Consider the following 12736-nt stretch of genomic DNA (forward strand, 5'->3'; position numbering starts at 1 on the left):
CGTTAACCTGTAAAATCCGAAGCCAGTTCTGATAGTTTTCGGTATAACCACTCAACCTGTGATTTGTTCTCTTCCTCTTTATTCTCCTGGAGTGAGCCGTACTGTGAGGCCACATTTATTGGCCAGCCCCAGTTTCCCTGAGAAGGTGTTTATAGGCCTTCTCATTGGTATTCACCTGTCCCAGTGATGAAGGTGTCAGGAATTCCAGGATATTAATCCGGCAGAATGAAGGAACTGAATAGCATGTCCATAGTGGGTATGGCATGTCTTTGTTTTTCCTGTTGGTATAGGAGGTGGAGTTGGTTGGTTGGTACTGTTGGAGTGAGTTATTAATGAGTTGCTGTAATGCATTCTGAGGATCAGTCTTACAGCTATAGTTCAGGTGCAGTGGATGGATAACCTGTCCGAGATGGCGATCAGGCAGGCTGCTCTTCTGGAGCTTCTTGAGTGTCCTTCTAGTTGGGAACATGGAAAGAGTAGGAGGCAGTTTAATGTTACAGGCATGTTCCTCCTCCACTGTGATCCTGGCTGATCTGCAACTCAGTCCCTTTTACCTGCCTTTGTTCTCTATCTCTCAGTACTTCTGCTTAACAGAAATCTTAGTTTCACTTGAGAGTTAGCAACTGATCAAATACCAATTTCCATTTGTGAATGGAAACTTCAAACTTCCATCACTTGCATCCACCTTTTAATGTGTAAATTTTGGACAGAATTTGACAGTCACTCAGTATCTAGTCTCTGCCACACTCTCAATAATCAGACAGTTGAACATTTTCTTGTTGGAAATGGTAACTTCTTCATTAGTAAGTACTACCTGCCAGTTAATGTTGTCCAGGTCCTGCTGTAGGCATGTTGTGAGCTGCCTTAGTCTGGAAGGAATTGAGAATGTAGCTGAATGATGTAAAATTGCTAATGAACATTGCTGCACCTTCGTATGATAAATGGAGGACTGTTGAAAAAACAGCTGAAAATGGGTGAGACGAGGATACTATTTGGAAGAATTCCCAATCACAGAATCTCTACAATGTGGAAAAAGACCATTTGGCCCATTGAGTCTGCACTGACTCAAACCCAGCTTCCTGTCCTATCCTGTAATCATTGCAGAGAGAATCACACATTTACTGTAGTTAATCCATTTAACCTGCACATCTTTGGACTGTGGGGAGAAACTGGAGCACACAACGAACACCCATGCAGACACTGGGAGAATGTGCAACTCCACACGGGCTCCAAGGCTTCAACTGAACCGGATCCCCAGCACTGTGAGGCAGCCGTGCTAACCTCTGAGCCGTCATGCCACGATTCAGTTATGTTTGCTTTAGCTATGGAAAGGGATAGGTGCACACCAGAAGTTGGAAAGGCAATTACAACGCGATTCGACAAGATGGAGGATGCATAGGTTGGGGAAGGAAACTGCAGGGCATGGGCACAACAGAAATGTAGAGTTTATTCTAGGAACGACTACTGTGTGTCCATGATAAGTATGTACCTGTCAGGCAGGGAGGAAGAGGTCGAGCGAGGGAACTGTGGTTTACTAAGGAAGTTGAATCTCTTGTCAAGAGGAAAAAGGCAGCTTATATTAGGATGAGATGTGAAGGCTCAGTTTGGGTGCTTGAGAGTTATAAGTTTTCCTGGAAAGATCTAAAGAGAGAGCTAAGACAAGTGAGGAGGGAACATGAGAAGTTGTTAGTGGATAGAATCAGGGAAAACACTAAAGCTTTCTACAGGTATAGAAGGGATAAAGGAATGACTCAAGTAAGATTCAGGCCAATCAAAGACAGTATTGTGAAGTTGTGCATGGAGTCAGAAAAGACAGGGGAAGCGCTAAATGAATATTTTTTGTCAGTAATGACACTGGAAAAAGACAATGTTGTTGAGGAGAATACTGAGATACAGGCGATTTGACCAGATGGGATTGATGTTCACAAGGAGGAGGTGTCAGAAAATCTGGAAAGTGTGAAAATAGATAAATACTCTGGGAGAGATGGGATTTATCCTCGGATTCTCTGGGAAACCAGGGAGTAGATTGCTGAGCCTTTGGCTTTGATCTTTATGTTGTCATTGTCTATAGGAATAGTACCACAAGACTGGAGGGTAGCAAATGTTGTTCCCTTGTTCAAGATGTGGCGTAGCGACAACCCTGGTAATTATAGACCCGTGAGCCTTACTTCGGTTGTTGGTAAAGTATTGGAAAAGGTTACAAGAGATAGGATTTATAATCATCTTGATAGGAATAAGTTGATTAGGGACAGTCAACACGTTTCTTTTAGATTAGATTAGATTCCCTACAGTGTGGAAACAGGCCCTTTGGCCCAACAAGTCCTCACCGACCCTCCGAAGATCAACCCACCCAGACCCATTCCCCTCCATTTACTCCTGACTAACTCACCTAACTCTATGGGCAATTTAACATGGCCAATTCACCTAACCTGCACATCTTTGGACTGTGGGAGGAAACCAGAGCACCCAAAGGAAACCCACACAGACTCGGGGAGAATGTGCAAACAGACAGATGCCCGAGGCAGGAATTGAACCCAGGGCTCTGGTGCTGTGAACCAACAGTGTTAACCATTGAGCCACCGTGCTGCCCGAAGGGATGAAGGGTTTTGTGAAGTGTAGGTCATATCTCACAAGCTTCATTGAGTTCTTTGAGAAGGGGACCAAACAGTACATGGATGAGGGTAAAGCTATTGATGAGATGTATATAGATTTCAGTCAGGGGTTTGATAAGGTCCCCCATGGTAGGCTACTGTACAAAGTACAGAGGCATGGGATTGACAGCGATTTAGCAGTTTGGATCATGAATTGGCCAGCTGAAAGAAGACAGAGGATGGTGGTTGATGGGAAATGTTTGTCATGGAGTTCCGTTACTAGTGGTGTACTGCGAGGATTTGTTTTCGATCCACTGCTGTTTGTCATTTTTTTAAATGACCTGGATGAGGGCGGAGAGGGATGGTTTAGTAAATTTGCGGACGACACTGAGTTCAGTACAATTGTAGATAGTGCCGAAGGATGTTGTAGGTTACCGAAGGACATAGATAAATTGCAGAGCTGGGCTGAGAGGTGGCAAATGGGGTTTAATGCAGAAAAATGATTCACTTTGGAAGGAGTAACAGGAATAGAGGTTACTGGGCAAATGATAAGATTCTTGGTAGTGTAGATGATCAGAGAGATCTCAGTGTCCATGTACATAGTTCCCTGAAAGTTGCCATTCAGGTTGACAGGGCTGTTAAGAAGGCGCACGGTGTGTTAGCTTTTATTAGTAGAGGGATCAAGTTTTGGAACCATGAAGTCATGCTGCAGCTGTACAAAACTCTGGGGAAAGCCGCACTTGGAATATTGTGTGCACTTCGGGTCACCGCATTCTCAGAAGGATGTGGAAGTTTTGGAAAGGGTTCAGAGGAGATTTACTCAGATGCTGCATGGTTTGGAGGGAAGATGTAATGAGGAAAGATTGAGGGACTTGAGGCTGTTTTCATTAGAGAAGATGGTTGAGAGGTGACTAAATTGAAATATCCAAGTTAACCAGAGGGTTAGATCGGGTGGACGGTAAAACCCTTTTCCTCGGATGGTGATGGCAAGCACAAGGAGACATAGCTTTAAATTGAGGGGCGATAGATATAGGACCGATGTCAGAGGTAGTTTCTTTACTCTGAGAGTAGTAGGGGGTGTGGAATGCACTGCCTGCAACAGTTATAGACCCGCCAACTTTAAGGACATTTAAATGGTCATTAGATAGGCATATGGACGAGAATGGAATGGTATAGGTTCGATGGGCTTCAGATAGGTTTCAGGGCCAAAGGACCTGGACTGTGCTGTGATGTTCTATGTTCTATGTTCATGTCTGATGTCCTGAGACAAACGCAAAATGCTGGCAACCCTGGAAATCTGAAATTAAAAACCTAAAACGATGGGAAACTGCGTCAGATCAGACAGTATCTGTGGAGAGAAACTGTTTGGTACAGGTCAGGGACCTTTCCACATGAGATGCAACCTGCTTGAAACATCCTAGATTCCCAGAGGACTTGACAGGGTCGATGCAGAAAGATTGTTTCCTCTTGCAGGAGAGTCTGGAACCAGAGGGCATAATCCCCAAATAATCCCTCACTACCCCAGAGACATCAGGTGGAATTTCCTTTCTGAGAGTAATGAATCGATGGAATTATTTGCCACAGATGACCATATAGGCTGGTTTATTGAGAATAATCAATGCTGAGGGAGATTGTTAAGAAAGCATATGTTGTGTTAACTTTTATTGGTAGAGGGATTGAGTCATGCTCAATCAAGGTTATACAAGGTCATGCTGCAGCTGTACAAAACTCTGGAGAAAGCTGCACTTGGAGTATTATACAGTTCTATTTACAGCATTATAGGAAGGATATGGAAACCTTGGAAAGGGCCCAGTGATTTACTAGGATGTTGCCTGGTACGGAGAGAAGGTTTTATGAGGAACGGCTGAGGGACTTGAGGCTGTTTTCATTAGGTGACTTACTTGAGACATATAAGATAATCAGAGGGTGAGAACGGGTGGACAGTGAGAGCCTTTTTCATTGGATGGTAATGGCTAGCACGAGGAGACATAACTTTAAACTGAGGGGTGATAGATATAGGACAAATGTAAGAGGTAGTTTCTTTACTCAGAGAGTCGTAGAGGCGTGGAACGCATTGCCTGCAACAGTACTAGACTTGCCAACTTTAAGAACATTTAAGTGATCATTGGATAAACATATGGATGAAAATGGAATAGTGTAGGATAGATAGGCTTCAGATTGGTTCCACAGGTCGATGCAACATCGAGGGCCGATGGGCCTGTACTACACTGTAATGTTCTATAACATAGTACTTTCCACTTCCAAGTCTCAGATGAGGAATGGTCACCTCCTTGAGGATGACAAGAACCCCATAAAGACCATAATTCCAGCAGGAATGACAGCATCAAGGAGGGACAGGGCAGTTAAGCATCAGCCACATTGCTGGGGGTCTGGAGTTCCATGTAGTCCAGACCAAGTAAGGATGGCAGTTTCTTTCTCTAAACAACATTCGTGAACCAGATGGGTTTTTCCAACAATTAATAATGGTCACTGTTATGACTCTTAATTACAGATCTTTTGTTAAATTCAGATTTCATCTCCTACTGTACTGGGATTTGATCTCGGTTCTCCAGAAAATTACTTGGGCCTCTGGGTTAATGGTCTAGAGATAATACTGCCTATTACTTCCACGATATCAAAACAGTGAGTGTTTTCGTGGCAGATATTTAACACGTTTTTTTAAAGCTTTTGGACATCATTAGGTCAAGATGAGCTCATTGATCAAACAGATTTTATATAAGTTTGATAATATTCAATGCAGGCGGCACGGTGGCACAGTGGTTAGCACTGCTGCCTCACAGCGCCAGAGACCCGGGTTCAATTCCTGCCTCAGACGACTGACTGTGTAGAGTTTGCACGTTCTCCCTGGGGCTGCGTGGGTTTCCTCCGGGTGCTCCGGTTTCCTCCCACCATCCAAAGATGTGCAGGGTCAGGTGAATTTTCCATACTAAATTGCCTGTTGTGTTAGGTAAAGGGGTAAATGTAGGGGTATGGGTGGGTTTCGCTTCGGTGGTCGGTGTGGACTTATTGGGCCGAAGGGCCTGTTTCCACACTGTAATCTAATCTAATGCATATTTGGCCTTATTACTTAGTCCTCAGCTACTGAATCACAATCATGGTAATAATGTACCATGAGTCTGCAGATTAGCCTGTTTAAAGTTGATTGGAGAAAAAATATTGCAGTCTTTACTAAAGCCATAATGGAAAAATATCCAAAACTGAGAATACAATAAAGAGCAGTCAGCACTGGTGTCAAACCCTATTGAATTGTTTGCTGACATAATAGGATGGGTAGGTACTACAGAGACTGTATTATATCTGGACCTTTAAAAGGTACCTCCAAGTAAACGCATGACTAAAGTTGCAACATGGATTCAGGAAATAAGGAACAGAATAGATAGCAACATGGTGGATACTCATTTAAAAACCAGAAGAACTGCAGATACTGTAAATCAGAAACAAAAACAAAAATTGTTGGAAAAGCTCAGCTACAAATAAACACTAAATCTTAAAGCTAGTTGCTCAGACTGAAAGAATGTGTTGTTCCATAGGGTACTAGTCCTGAAAATAATTATCTAAAATAATTGTGTCTGGAGATCAGAGGTATAGCAGTTATGTGGATGACAGGAATTTGGGGCTTATGGCTAATACTGAGGAAGATTGTAATAAAGTAGCAGAATACAGGAAGGTTAGCAGAATGGACAGGACAGTGGCAAATAACTTTAAGAGCCAGTGTACTTACATTGGAAGGAAGAGCGGGAAGCTGCTTAGACATATGTTTAAAATTGAGGGCATTTGATGATGTAGACTCAAAAAGTCATTTCCACAGATGATGAATAAAAGTGAGATAACATCAATATAAGATAGACATAATTAAGACCAATGAAGTATGAGAGAAATTCTACTCTACAGAGAAATTCAATGCTACAGAGAAACATAGAAGACAGGAGCAGGAAGAGGCCATTTGACCCCTCAAGCCTGCTCAGCCATGCACCACAATCACAGCAGATCGTCCAATTCAATCAGCAAATCTTGTTTTCTCCCCATACCTTTGATCCTATTTACCCTAAGTGCTCTATGTAACTGCCTCTTGAATACATTCAATGTTTTGTCATCAACTACTTCCTGTGGTAATAAATTCAACAGGCTCACCACTCTTTGGGTGAAGAAATGTTTCCTCATCTCCGTCCTAAATGGTCCATCCTGAATCCTCAGTCTGTAACCCCTGGTTCTGATCTTTGAGGAGAAAGTGAGGTCTGCAGATGCTGGAGATCAGAGCTGGAAATGTATTGCTGGAAAAGCGCAGAAGGTCAGGCAGCATCCAGGGAACAGGAGAATTGACGTTTCGGGCATAAGCCCTTCTTCAGGGCCCTGTATATTTGCAACAACACATCCCTGCTCCTGTAATTGAAACCTGTTACAATGAAGGCCAACATACCATTTGCCTTCTTTCCCACCTGCTGCACCTGCATGCTCACCTTCAGTGACTGGTGCACAAGGACACCCAGGTCCCACTGCACACTCCCCTCTCTCAATTTACAGCCATTCAAGTAGGAACCTGCCTCCTTGTGTTTCCTTCCAAAGTGAATAACCTCACATTCACCCAAATTATACTGCATCCCATAGGCTTGAATGTTGTGATGTTTCAAGTGCTCATCCAAATATTTTGTAAAGGTTGTAAGGTTTTCAAGCTTGTCGAATATACTGGCAGGGAGATATCCTAGAACTGTGCAGGAGGATTTAAATTGGTGCAGGGTGGGAAAGGGTCCAGGGTGGCAGGGGGTGGGAGTGCGGTGCTAGTGGAGAGAGACCCAAGGAGACAGTGGGGAGAGAAAAGTTGCCCATCCAGGGCAAGTGAGGAGTATTCCATCACACACTCCTGACTTGTACCTTCCTGATGGTGGGACAGGCTTTGGGGATTCAGGAGGTGAGTTACTCGCTGCAGGATTCCCAGCCTCAATAAAAGTTGGGAAAAGGAGCAAATCAAATTATCAGGGGAGGCAGGAACCATTCAGAGAATGAAATAAGACTAGTAAATTAAACTGCATTTATTTAAAGCACAGGGCCTAGCAAGTAAGGCAGATGACCTCAGCATGGGACTGGGATAGCATGGCAATTATAGAGATGTGGCTTAAGATGGACAGGACTGACAGCTCAATGTTCCAGGGCATAGATGCTACCGGAAGGATAAAAAGGTGGGCAAGAGAGGAAGGAGAAGGGCATTTCTGATTAGTGATAACATTACAGCTGTACTTAGGGCGGATCTTCCTGCAAATGCATACAGGAAAGTTATTCGGGTAGAGCTGAGAAATAAGAAAGGGGTGCTCACTTTATTGGGATTGTACTACAATTGCCCTTCAATAGTCAGTGAAAAATTGAGAACCAAATTTGTAAGGAGATCTCAGTTATCTGGAAGAATAATAGGGTGCTTATGGTAGGTGATTTTAACTTTCCAAACATAGACTGGGATTGGCATAGTATTAAGGGCTTGGATGGAGAGGGATTTGTTAAGGGTGTACAAGAACATTTTCTGATTCAGTATGTGGATCTACCTACGAGGGAAGCTGGAAAACTTCACCAACCATTAATGATATAGATGAAGGTATGAAAAGGAATATTAGCAAATTTGCTGATGACACAAAGCTGGGTGACAGGGTGAAATGTGAGGAGGATATTAGGAGAATACAGGGTGTCCTGGACAGGTTAGGTGAGTGGACAGATGCATGGCAGATGCAGTTTAATGTGGATAAATGTGTGGTTACTCACTTTGGTGGCAAGAATAAGAAGGCAGATTACTACCTAAATGGAGTCAAGAAAGCAATCATGCACGTACAGCAGGCAGTGAAGAAAGCTAATAGCATGCTGGCCTTCAAAACAAGAGGAATTGAGTATCGGAGCAAAGAGGTCCTTCTGTAGCTGTACAGGGCCCTGGTGAGACCGCACCTGGAAAATTGTGCGCAGTTTTGGTCTCCAAATTTGAGGAAAGACATTCTGGCTATTGAGGGAGTGCAACGTCGGTTCCTATCAGTTACGATGAAGGATTACTGGGTCTGTAACGTTACCTCTGCTTTAACTCCACAGAATCTGCCAAACATGCTGAGTTTCTCAAGTGATTTCTCTTTTCATTCACATTCACATCCAGACGACAGTCCCAAGGTGGGACCACACTTCCTATTTGCTATAAGCTCGAGATGGACAGACTTTCTAACCAATCAGAGAGGGATGGAGAACCAAGGCCCGCCCTGAGGACTCACACGGTGTCAAGATTAGAGTGGTGTTGGAAAAGCACAGCAGGTCAGGCAGCATCCGAGGAGCAGGAAAATCGACCTTTCGAGCAGGAGCCCTTCGTCAGGAATGAGGCTGGGAGCCTCGGGGGTGGAGAGATAAATGGAAGAGGGGTGGGTAGCTGAGAGTGTAATCGGTGGATGGAGGTGAGGATAAAGGTGATAGGTCAGAGAGAAGGGTGGAGCAGGTAGGTGGGAAGGAAGATTGACAGGTGGGACAGATCATGGGGACAGTGCTGACTGGAAGGTTGAACTGGGGTAAAGTGGGGGGAGGGGAAATAGAAACCAGTTCCACCAGAGAACACACCAGATGGCCTCCTTCTTTAAAGACCGTAATGTCCCCTCCCACGTGGTTGAAAATGCCCTCCAATACATCTCAGCCAGGTCCTGCACCTCTGCCCTCAACATTAGACATCCATGTCTGATGAAGGAAATCTCATGAATCTGAGAGATTATCTGACGAAGATCAACTGGATGCAGATATTTGAAGATAAAATAATGACAAACCAGTGGGAGGATTTCAAAAGTGAGATTCTAGATGAAACAGTGTAAACATGACCCAACAACAGAAATCATTATGCTTCCAGATGTAGTGCCCCATAGGTGTCGCCAAGCAGACAAGGTGACAGGAAACAGTAAAAGATACTGATCCTGACAAAACAATTCAAAAACTATGAGAAGCTTAGCCGAGAATCTAAATGGGTGAACTGAAAACTAAAAGAAACACTTGGAAAGGCCAAGGAAGGATAGGGCAATGTTAGTGGGTAAGACCAAAAAGAAAAAATTGGTTTATTATGAAATGAAGAGCAAAATGATAACTATGAAAATTATAGAGCTGTCAAGTGCAAGATGATTAATGTTGCCACTGCACATTCACACACTAATGCACACACAAAATGATAATCCAATGCATCGCTTAGTATTTTCTACTTTAATCACAGTGAATCATGTTACTATGTTTGTGATTTATTCCATGTTAATGAATATAAACCTGTTGTGGTGAAGATCTGTGGGAAAGATTTGTCTGAGGCATCATCTCATGAATTGGTTTTGAAGTAGAAATGTTGCCCTGACCAAGGAACTGCATCAAAGATAGTCAAGACATAAACACTGTATTGGAGAACGGTGTCCCATGTTACAATGACTATGAAATAACGGCATTTGGAAATAAAACCCCAGATAGCCGCACATATTTCTTCAACTGTAATCTTGACGAGAGGAGCAGAGAGATGACATCTGGGGATGGGCTTGAAACAGGACAGTGATGTCATTGAAACTAATTAAATGAGCCAATACCAGGACATCCCGAGCATGACAGTTACAGCAGGAGAAAGGGGAATGAAGAAATAACTTGGAATTTGACTTGCTGCCTGAAGCTGGGTAAACCACAACTGCTGGAGAAATTCAGCAGGTCTGGCAACACCTATGGAGAGAAAATAGTTAACATTTCAAATCAGTGACCCTTCATCAGAAGTAGTAAGATTGGGTGCTCCAAAATTGAGCTCAAATGACTGTTCATAGGAAGGGAAGGCAACAAAGGAGTGGGACTGGCTATTTTGAATAGGGAAACATCACGGCAATGCTGAGAGAGGATGTTCCTGATGGATCGTCCAGTGAAGCTATCTGAGTTGTGAAAAAAGGGTGTTATTAATTTGATGGGATTTTATTATAAATTCCCGATTAGTCAGTGGGATATTGAGGAGCAAATATGTAGGGAAGTCACTGATATTTGTAAGAATAATAAGGGGATCTTAACTTTCCAAACACAGATTGGTAATGGCTGGGAGGAATTTCTTAAGTGTATTCAATAAATCTTTTTCAATCAATATGGAGATGGCCCTCTGAGAGAAGGGGCAAAACCCAATCTTCTCTTGGGAAATAAGGCAGGGCAAGTCATTGAGGTATTAGTGGGGAAACACTTACCACAATTCTATCAGTTTTAAAATAGCTATGGAAAAGTATAGGCCTGATTCAAAGGTTAAAGATTTTCGAGCTGACAGTGGGATTAATTCAATCTCTGGATATTACAGCATGTTTGTTTGCCAGCCTTTGATATTGTACATAGGAGTGAGATCACTCAGCACTCAGATCTGTTATTCTTTGTATGTCTGATGGATTAAGACCATATATTTCATGTTTATCTCCATATTTTTGTTTGTAACTATATCTTTAATATTGTAATGTATAAATAGTTTTCTATGTGGTATATCAATTATAAATAATCTGAACTCTATGGGAATATCTGTTTTAATTAAATAACTTGTGTGCCTTCTGAACATGGAGTAAACTTACATGATGTAAACAGCAAATACTCAGAGGATCAAACAGCATCTGTGGAGAGAGAAACACAATAAATGAGTGATGACCCTGCTGTGTCTCTCTATCTCTGTCAGTGATAATGTGAGTATGTGAGAGAGGGAACTACCTGCATTGTTACTTGTGTCTCAGCGGGAAGGTGGGAAGAAGAGCAGTAGGGAAAGGCTGTGATGGGCTGAAGGGCAGGAGAGGAGAAAGTGAGGTCTGCAGACGCTGGAGATCAAAGCTGAAACTTTATTGCTGGAACAGCACAGCAGGTCAGACAGCATCTAGGGAAAAGGAGATTCGACGTTTCGGGCACATGCCCTTCTTCAGGAATGAGCAGAGAGTGTTCAGCAGGAGAAGATAAAAGGTAGGGAGGAGGGACTTGGAGGAGGGGCGTTGGAAATGTGATAGGTGGAAAGAGGTCAAGGTGAGGGTGATAGGTCGGAGTAGGGTGGAGGCGGAGAGGTCAAGAAGAAGACTGCAGGTCAGGAAGGCGGTGTCGGGCTGGAGGGATTCGGCTGAGACAAGGTGGGGGGAGGGGGGATGAAGAAACTGGTGAAATCCAAGTTCATCCCCTGTGGTTGGAGGGTTCCCAGTCGGAAGATAAGACGCTCCTCCTCCGACCGTCGCGTTGTTGTGGTTTGGCGGTGGATGAGTCCAATGACCTGCATATCCTCGGTGGAGTGGGAGGGGGAGTTGAAATGCTGTGCTACAGGGTGATTGGGTTGGTTCGTCCGGGTGGCCCAGAGGTGCTCTCTGAATCGCTCCGCAAGTAGGCGGCCTGTCTCCCCAATATAGAGGAGGCCACACCGGCTGCAGCGGATGCAGTAGATAATGTGGGTGGAGGTGCAGGTGAATCTGTGGCGGATATGGAAGTTTCCTTTGGGGCCTTGGAGAGAAGTGAGGGGGGAGGTGTGGGCGCAAGTGTTGCACCTCCTGCGGTTGCAAGGGAAGGTGCCGGGAGTGGAGGTTGGGTTGGTGGGGGGTATGGATCTGACAAGGGAGTCGCGGAGGGAGTGGTCTCTACGGAAAGCTGATAAAGGAGGGGAGGGAAATATATCCTTGGTGGTGGGGTCCGTTTGGAGGTGGCGGAAGTGACGGCGGATGATGCGCTGTACATGGAGATTGGTGGGGTGGTAGGTGAGGACCAGTGGGGTTCTGTCCTGGTGGCGGTTGGAGGGGCGGGGCTCAAGGGCGGAGGAGCGGGAAGTGGAGGAGATGCGGTGGAGGGCATCGTCGATCACGTCGGGGGGGAAATTGCGGTCCTTGAAGAAGGAGGCCATCTGTGTTGTGCGTATTTTGAACTGGTCCTCCTGGGAGCAGATGCGGCGGAGACGAAGGAATTGGGAGAATGGGATGGCGTTTTTACAGGGGGCGGGGTGGGAGGAGGTGTAGTCCAGGTAGCTGTGGGAGTCGGTCGGTTTGTAGTAGATGTCCGTGTTGATTCGGTCGTCTGAGATAGAAACAGAAAGGTCTAGGAAGGGGAGGGAGGAGTCCGAGACTGTCCAGGTGAATTTGAGGTCGGGGTGGAAGGTGTTAGTGTAGTGGATGAACTGTTCA

This window comes from Chiloscyllium plagiosum, unplaced genomic scaffold (genome assembly GCF_037043375.1).
Source record: "Chiloscyllium plagiosum isolate Xiang-an unplaced genomic scaffold, Cpla_swu_hap1 HiC_scaffold_47, whole genome shotgun sequence".
In the NCBI taxonomy this organism is placed as follows: Eukaryota; Metazoa; Chordata; class Chondrichthyes; order Orectolobiformes; family Hemiscylliidae; genus Chiloscyllium; species Chiloscyllium plagiosum.